The sequence below is a fragment of the Panthera tigris genome, chromosome D1 (genome assembly GCF_018350195.1).
Source record: "Panthera tigris isolate Pti1 chromosome D1, P.tigris_Pti1_mat1.1, whole genome shotgun sequence".
Lineage (NCBI taxonomy): Eukaryota > Metazoa > Chordata > Mammalia > Carnivora > Felidae > Panthera > Panthera tigris.
Window position 1 is genome coordinate 74100220 of NC_056669.1, and position 8353 is coordinate 74108572.

Sequence of the window (8353 nt, forward strand, 5' to 3'; positions counted from 1 at the left end):
ATATCTGCAAGCTAATAATAAGTGATTCCCAAGATAATTTTTATCTCGAAATCGATGCAGGTTGCAATGGCCAAATTAGAACTGGTGAAACATATTTCTAGACTCTACACTGGTTGAGGCCAGAGCTGAATAGCCATTCACCAATTCTCAAGAGCAAAGGCCATGGTTTTCTTCATTGGAACCTAATTCCGGCTTGTCATCGTGCCATGGACAAATGCCGCCGGAGGACTTTTGATAAACTGAATTACCTGAACTATTTTTATGCAGGTAGAGAGTATGCCTCAAAGGACATCATTTTCCTCAAACCCGGAAAACCCAATGAAGTTAAAAATAGCAGAACTTTCTTATTCAGTCTTTCTGACTGCAGAATGCCCCCAGTCATAGGATCAAATGTGAGTCTTAGGAGAACATAGCCTGAGGGGAAAATAAGGGATCTTCTTTTCCTATACTATCAGATAGAAAACAATTATGAACAAGGGTTTTATGGTTTTTGGATAGTGATCCTTTCCATTGCAGTGAAAATTGGCAAAAATAAAAAAGGATTTGATAAGGAAGATTCAGAAGATTAACGCTTTCTCTCGGAAAAACTAGAAGGGCCAGATTAAAAACAATCAATTTGAAGGCTTTGGGGATTCACTGAGGCATTTCAGAGGCTCGAGGTTGAGAGAAGAGTGAATAATCGCCAAGTCTGACAGGTTAGTGTCGACTCTCAAAGTCATTTCTGACCGACCAGGGCCGAGACTTCATCACTGACCCCAATGTACTCCCAGGGGCACCCTCCACTGGTGTCCCTGGGAACACAAACGAGACTTGAGCACCCACTGTGTGCTCACTGATTCTCAGAGCCACCCTGCTACCTGGGAATTACTGTCCCTGTGTTACAGAGTAGGAAAACAGAGGCTTGCAGAAATCAAGAAACTTACTGAAGGTTGCACATCTTTGGAGTCCTGGAAGCTGAGTTCAAACCTGGTCCTCTCCAACTTTAAAGCCTAGGCTCTCTCTACTGCAACACAGACCTTCTACTGACATGGGAATGTTCTGTGATCCAAACATCCTCACTGACTGTCCTAGAACATGACATGTCCTCAGGAGGCAGATATGTCTGGACAGGCTGTGTGGGATGACAACAGGACTCTGGGCCAGCATTACTTCTGCTCTGGGACAAGGGCTTCTGCTCAGGGTCAGGAAGTCAGAAGTCTTAAGCATGAACAACGGAAAAAATCTCAGTGACTGTAGAGAGGTCCACCCACCAAGGAAAGAGGAGATCATGATTTAGGGTCATGAAGGGAATGTGACTTCTTGCCATGACACGGTAAGGGTGCCTTAGGCTGTTGGGCCAGAAATAGCTCAATGTGTCAGCTTTATGAGGACAGGAAAGGGTTTACTCTTGTCCATTGCTGTGTCCCCAAGGCCTAACTCTGTGTGGGTGACACAGTGGATAGTCAAGAAATTTTTAATTGACAAATGAATAATGAATGAAGGAATGAATGAATGAGGAGCCTAAGGGTAGTGGAAAATTTAGGTTCAGTGTAACATAAAAAATTCTTAATGGAATTTGTTACCCAGAGACACACACATAAGGAAACGAAGAAAATTTCATTTCTCAGTATTCCTTCTGCGGAAAGTTCTGGTGTGTGTTAAAGAATTCCTAATGCCTGCACAAATAACTAGTGATGGCCACCGTGAGGTCCCCAACCCAGGGAGGGTCAGCATATGGCTTGAGTGGGCAACCAGAAGAACTAAGCACATAATTTAGGGAGAGGATTCAGAGCTTAACTGAATTTCTCTGCATTTTAGAGGAAGAGGAAGCAAGGGTAGGAGAAGAGAGAGACAGCGCTGGATCTGGATAGAGGTAGCTGAGGCATAGAAATACAGAAAGGGATTATGAAGTGAGTTTTCTATGAGATGTATTGTATAAACCCCACCTATTTTCCCTGCATGTGATTCTGAGTATTCTTTGCAGATTAAAGGATTTGTTTAAGAGAAGGGGGCGGGGGCACTAAAAAGCTTGTATTCCCACTTTATGAAGGGCTTTGACTGAAAAGAGAGATGCTCTTGCAGATTCCAGGTGAAAAATAAGGACCAACTTACTCGAAGATGAACTGGAGCAGCTGATTGAGTCCTTACTGTTATTACCTTTTCAATCTTCTGCGTAGTCAAGTGAGGCAAAGACTAATATTATTCCCATCTTGTGTGTGACAAAACAGAAGCACAAGGGGGTTGAGTGATATGCTCCAGGTCTCAGGCCCAAAAGTGGTAGAGCCTGGATTTGAATCTCTAGCAGGGAGAAACTTAGCATGTCTGGCTCGTCATGGCCTCTATTTCCCTTGCTGCTATGACCCATAGCTTAGAAATTTGTGCTCAGCCCTGCCTGTAGGTATGTCACAGATTTGCAAAAACTGCTCTTTACCCGAAAGCTACCTCACCCAAAGAGATAAGGAAGTAGCCAGAGTGGTCACCATCCCAATTCCTCAAGATTGAGGAATGGTCATAACTCAAGGGAGAATTGAAACTGTGACCCATAAAGTTATGAGGTTGAAAGCAGAGAGTTTAAAACTTGTTTTTCAGAGAACTGCTTCCCGCCAATCAGCTATTTTGTCTTTTGAGACCCCACTAACAAACCCACTGGCACCTGGGCTCAAGGTCAATTGATATGGTTCCAGCCCAGGAACAAGCAAGGCCCTGCATTCCTTAGCCCAAGACTCCATCCAGTTTATACCAGCTCTCAGGCCATGCCCCTAGCCCCTTCCCCTTGTCCTAAGATAACCTCCTGAGGTCAGGGACTGAATTTTGCCTCTTGCGGATGTTGTCTCTACCCCAAAGTGGACATGGGATAGACATTACACAGTGTTTGCTCAATGTACACGCTCCACCTTTCCTCATGAATAAGTTTTCCCACCCTTTTCACCCATATGTAGGTAATCTCCTACTCTGAATTTCCCCTTTAAAAACCCCACAGTTAGTGGGTTCCAGTCTTGCGTCAGGCTTTGTGCTGACAGCTCAGAGCCTGCAGCCTGCTTCAGATTCTGTGTCTCCCTCTCTCTCTGCCCCTCCCCTGCTTGCTCACATTCTCTCTCTCTCTCTCTCTCTTTCAAAAATAAATAAACATTAAAAAAAAAAAAAAGATTCTCTCCCTCTGTCCCTCCCTTGCTTGTGTGCTCTCTCTCTCTCTCTCTCTCTCAAAAAACCCCAAAAAACCAAAACAGTTACAAATACTGTGTACTCCCATCTTTAAAAAAAACAACAACATTGCATTTGATTCTTAAGGCATCTATGATGATAGTCAGAGATTATTCCGGAGAAGTGACACCAGATACGGAGATGCAAACAGTGAAACAAACATACTGAGGAGATACAATGAGAAACTGACCGACTCGCGTAGAGAGACAAAGTCCCAGGAAACATCAACTGGGAGGAGGCCATAAGAAGAGATGGATTTTCCCCATTTGCCATCACATCTCATTTCCATCTTCTCTTCCCGCCTCTCTGTCCTTATCGTCCTCATCAACGGGCTCCCTCTGTCTCTGGCTCCCGGTTGCTTTCAGCGAAAGGGAGACACAGACAGGAGCTGGAGGGCGCGAGGAGGGTGGCTGGGGGTTTGTGACTTTCTGGCTCTCTCTGTCCACCAGGCTGCAGTTTGGCAGTGGAGGTGTTACTCTGCCTGAGGACTTAGAGCCCGTCTGGTGGCCCTTTCGTACAGGCACAGCTACAACTACCCCTACCGCCACAGCCCTCCTGGGTTCTGGTAACTTCTCCTGTCTTTTAAGCCACGTCATAGTAAGGCTCCCGCCATTACTTTGAATTGGGGGTATTGGTCACCATCCCATGTAATTTCCTCTAAATCTGCCCATATTGATAAAGTGTCCCTTAATTAAACTCTTCTGAATTATCCCATTTTAGGCCATCTGTTTTCTGCTGGCATCCTGAGAGATACTGAAAGGAAAATAAGTTTCAAAAAGCAAGTAAAACAGATGACTAGGTTATTCACAGCACTTTAGCTTTGGGATGCGTGCGTGTTCCCAATCTTGCTCCCTAAATTAAGGAAAGCAACAGATTTCTCACCATGACAGCACAATCTGAACGGGAGGGAAGGAGGCGAGAATGGGACAAGGGTCTACCGAGGGGAACAATGTGGATTAGCAATCCGGACTTCCACGGTCAAGGCTGCCAGCCCTGAGAGTGGCCAGAAGGTGCCAGAAGGTGCTTCATGCCTCCTGTCTTTTCCTGCTGGAGCCGCTGTGGCTCCCCGAATACTGCTCTTCCAGATCAGGTACATGTGTGAGCAAGAAGAGGAAAAAGCCAACAGTGGCTCTGGAAAGAAATACTTGATCAAGACGCCTTTCCTCCATTCTTTTGGCTGGAGGTGACAAGCTGCCCTGTACTGTCCTGTGATTGACTGTCGCCACAGGACGCTTCTTTGCCCTGGGGAGGTGCTGGCGGCAGCGGTGGCAGTGGTGAAGCCGGGTGCGGGAGCAAGGCTTATCGAGATGCTGGACGGCCCCTGTGATCTCCTGTGCGGGGATCTGCTGGCACGTGAGAGTGTGGGGTTCTCTGAGTCGTGACCCCTCACGAGATGTTTCTCGACATTTGAGTTGAGTCTACTCCCCTCTATCTCAACCTCTGCTTATCCCCATCCTGTCTGCTGCCCATGCCTGCAGAGGAGTGGTGTTCTGTAGCCTCTGGCTGCCAGCTGTGTGGGTAGGGAGCCATGCCAAGCAATGTGAGCCTGCGCTGGGAGGCTTTATAGCTAAGAATAAAAACACTCTCCTTACTTGTCATTCAAGGCCCTCCATGGCCTGCCCCACGCTCTTTCATTGTCCTAGGAGTAATGCACACAGGTTTACATTTTCTTTCCAATTGACATAGACGTGGACCAAGTAAATAGTAAGTCTTCCTGAACCCTCTCCTTCAGAAGCAATAACTTGTTTCAGTTTTGTTTCTAGACTCTTTTCAGTCATAGATTTGATCTGGGGTTTGTTTTTGTTTTTGTGTTTTTAGATTCTAATGTTTATTTATTTTTGAGAGAGGGAGGGAGAGAATGAGCCAGGATGGGGAGCAGAGAGAGAGGGAGACACAGAATCCGAAGCAGGCTCCAGGCTCTGAGCTGTTTGCATAGAGCAGATATGGGGCTTGAACTCACGAACTGAGAGATCACAACCTGAGCCCAAGTCAGACACTTAACCCACTGAGCCACCCAGGTGCCCCAGTTATAGATTTGATTTGTAAAGTATTACTTCTGTCTTGTAACCTGTCAGTATTAACAATAGAATCAACCGATTCCTTATATAAGATGTAAAGAATTCAGGATATGGCTGAGGATTTGGAATTAGAAGGCTGGGAATTTAAAATAACTGTGATTAATAGGCTAAGGAATCTAGCGGACAAAGTGGACAAAATGCAAGTGCAGATGAAGACTATAAGGAGGAGGAAATGCTAAAAATAAAAACGTTATAACATAAGTGAAGAATGCCTTTGACTGGACTAGCTATAGCTTTTCAAAGAATCCGTGGGCCTCACAATATGGATGGAACTAGAGTGTATTATGCTAAGCGAAATAAGTCACTCAGAGAAAGATAAATATCATATGATCTCTCTCATATGTGGAATTTAAGAAACAAAACAGATGAACATAAGGGACGGGAAGGAAAAATAAGATAAAAACAGAGAGGGAGGCAAACCATAAGAGACTCTTAAATACAGAGAACAAACTGAGGGTTGACAGAGATGGGGGTGGGGTAGAGAAAATGGGTGATGGGCATTAAGGAGAGCATTTGTCGGGATGAGAACTGGGTGTTATACGTAAGTGATGAATCACTAAACTCTACCCTTGAAACAAATAAATAAGTAAATAAATAAAACACCAGAAAGAACCAGTGAGCCTCAAGATAAGTTAATAGGAACGTCCTAAACTGAAAATCAAAGAGAAAGACTGAAAAAAAAAGGGAACAGAATGGTCAAGAGCTGTAGGATGATTACAAGAGGTAAAAAATACATATAATAGGAATATCAAAAGAAGAGAGAAAGGAACAGAAGATATATATGCAGTAATAATGGCGAAGAGCTTTCCAGATTATTTGCGGGCACCAAACCACAGATCCAGGTAGCACAGAGAACCCAAACCAGGATGAATAATAATAGTAGTAATAGCTCTTCCCGTAAGTGGCCTGAGATGATATCTGAAAATTGTTCGCTCTTCACCTGACCCGGGAACCCCCACAAAATCGTGCCAATCAAGAGGTTCAAGCCTTCATGTTCACTTTAAGAACACACGTGAAACTGCCGAGGCCTTCAAGGGTAGGCATATCCGAAAAGTCACCACGTCTCTGAAAGAAGTCACTTTGCAGAAACAATGTTACAATGCTACAACGGTGGAGTTGGTAGGTGTGTCCAGGCCAAACAGTGGGGCTGGGCACAGGGTCGGTGGCCCAAAAAGAGTGCTGCATTTTTACCGCACGTGCTTAAAAATGCAGAGAGTAAGGCTGAACTTAAGGGTTTAGATGTAGATTCTCTGGTCATGGAGCACATCCGGGTGAACAAAGCCCCCAAGATGCGGCACAGAATTTGCAGGGCTCACGGTCAGATTAACCCACACGTGAGCTCTCCCTGCCACATTGAGATGATCCTTACAGAAAAAGAGCAGAGTGGTCCTAAACCAGAAGAGGAAGTTGCACAGAAGGAAAAGATATCGCAGAAGAAACCGGAGAAACTAAAACTTATGGCCTGGGAGTAAATTCTGCATAAAATACATGCAAATAAAAGTCAAAAAAGAAACAACAACAGACCCTACACCTACGTATTCATTTCTGGGGCAGACACACTGCTCTATATGATACTATTATGATAGATGTGTGATAATCTGCATTTGTCAAATCCATTGAGCTATACCACACAGAGGGAACCCTAAAGTAAACTATGGACATCAGTTTGTAATAATGTATCAATATTAGTGCATCAATTTTAATAAATGTACCACATTAATGGAAGACATTAGTAATAGGAGAACCTGTGGGCGGGAGGAATGGGGATGGGGAGAGAGAGTAGACAGGAACCCTCTGTACTTCCTGTGAAAGTTTCCCATAAATCTAAAAGCGCTCTGCAGTACAAAACTATTTAAAAATAAATAGGGACGCCTGGGCGGCTCAGTTGGTTAAGCATCCAACTTCGGCTCAGGTCATGTTCTCACAGTTCGTGGGTTTGGACCCTGCTTTGGGCTCTGTGCTGACAGCTCAGAGCTCAGAGCCTGGAGCCTGCTTCAGATTCTGTGTCTCCCTCTCTCTCTGGTCCTCCCCCGCTCACACTCTCCCTCTCTTTCTGTCTCCGTCTCTCAAAAATAAATAAACATTTAAAAAATTAAAAAAATAAAAATCAATAGGCAAACCACCAACAGGATGAATATTTATAACGCACCTAACTAAGGAAAGACTCATGCAGCATGGATACAAACTCCTACAAATAAATAACAGAGAAAGGGAAACACTTAATAAAAATGGGCAAAACTTAGACACTTCAAAAAAAAATACAAGTAGCCAACAAGCACAGGAAAAGATGCCAATTTCACAAGTCACTTTGGAAATGCAAATTAAAACACAACGAGCTACCACTTTATACTCATTAGAATGACTAAAATTCAAAAGACTGGCAGTGTTTGTGGAGAAGGATCTGGAAAAACTGGCACTTTCAGACATCGCTGGTGGGAATGTGCAATAGCATAACCACTTGAGAAAGGAGCTTGGCATTTCTTCAGAGTCAAGCAGACATCTTCCTGTGACCCAGCAAATTCACTTCAGGTTACTTATCCGAGGGAAATAAAAACACATATTCAGAAAGAGACGTGAATAAGAATGTTCACGGTAGCTTTATTCAAAATAGCCAGTGATAGAATACTACATAGATATCTATCCGTATGAAAATAAACCGGTGCACTCACACGATGAGATAGCGCTCAGGTTTAGCAAAAAGACAAAGTGCTGATATATGCAATCGCCGTGGCCTGGGTACATCCTAAAAATATTACGCTGAGTGATACAAGATAGGAACAGAAGAGTACATTGAATGATCCTAAGTATGTGAAGCCGAAGATCAGGTAAAACTAATCTTTGGTGATAGAAATAGGAATAAAAAAAAAAACAAAAAACAAAAAACAAAAAAAGAAATAGGAATAAAGATTGCCTCTGGGGCAGGAGGAGTATGTAACAGGGACATGAGGGAACTTTCAGAGGTGATGAAAATGTGTTATGTTTTGCTTGGGGCTCGAGTCACGTGGGTATACCGTTGCCAAAGCTCACTGAACTGTGCACTTATGATCTGTGCAATCACTCTCCCCTGATTGTACCTCAATTAAAAAAGTAAAAAA

General features: G+C 43.9%; 1 pseudogene; it reads left to right on the forward strand.

Annotated features, from left to right (window-relative positions):
• The first annotated feature begins 206 nt into the window (after positions 1-206).
• LOC107181196 lies at positions 207-6730 on the forward strand (annotated as a pseudogene).
• Positions 6731-8353: the final 1623 nt, after the last annotated feature.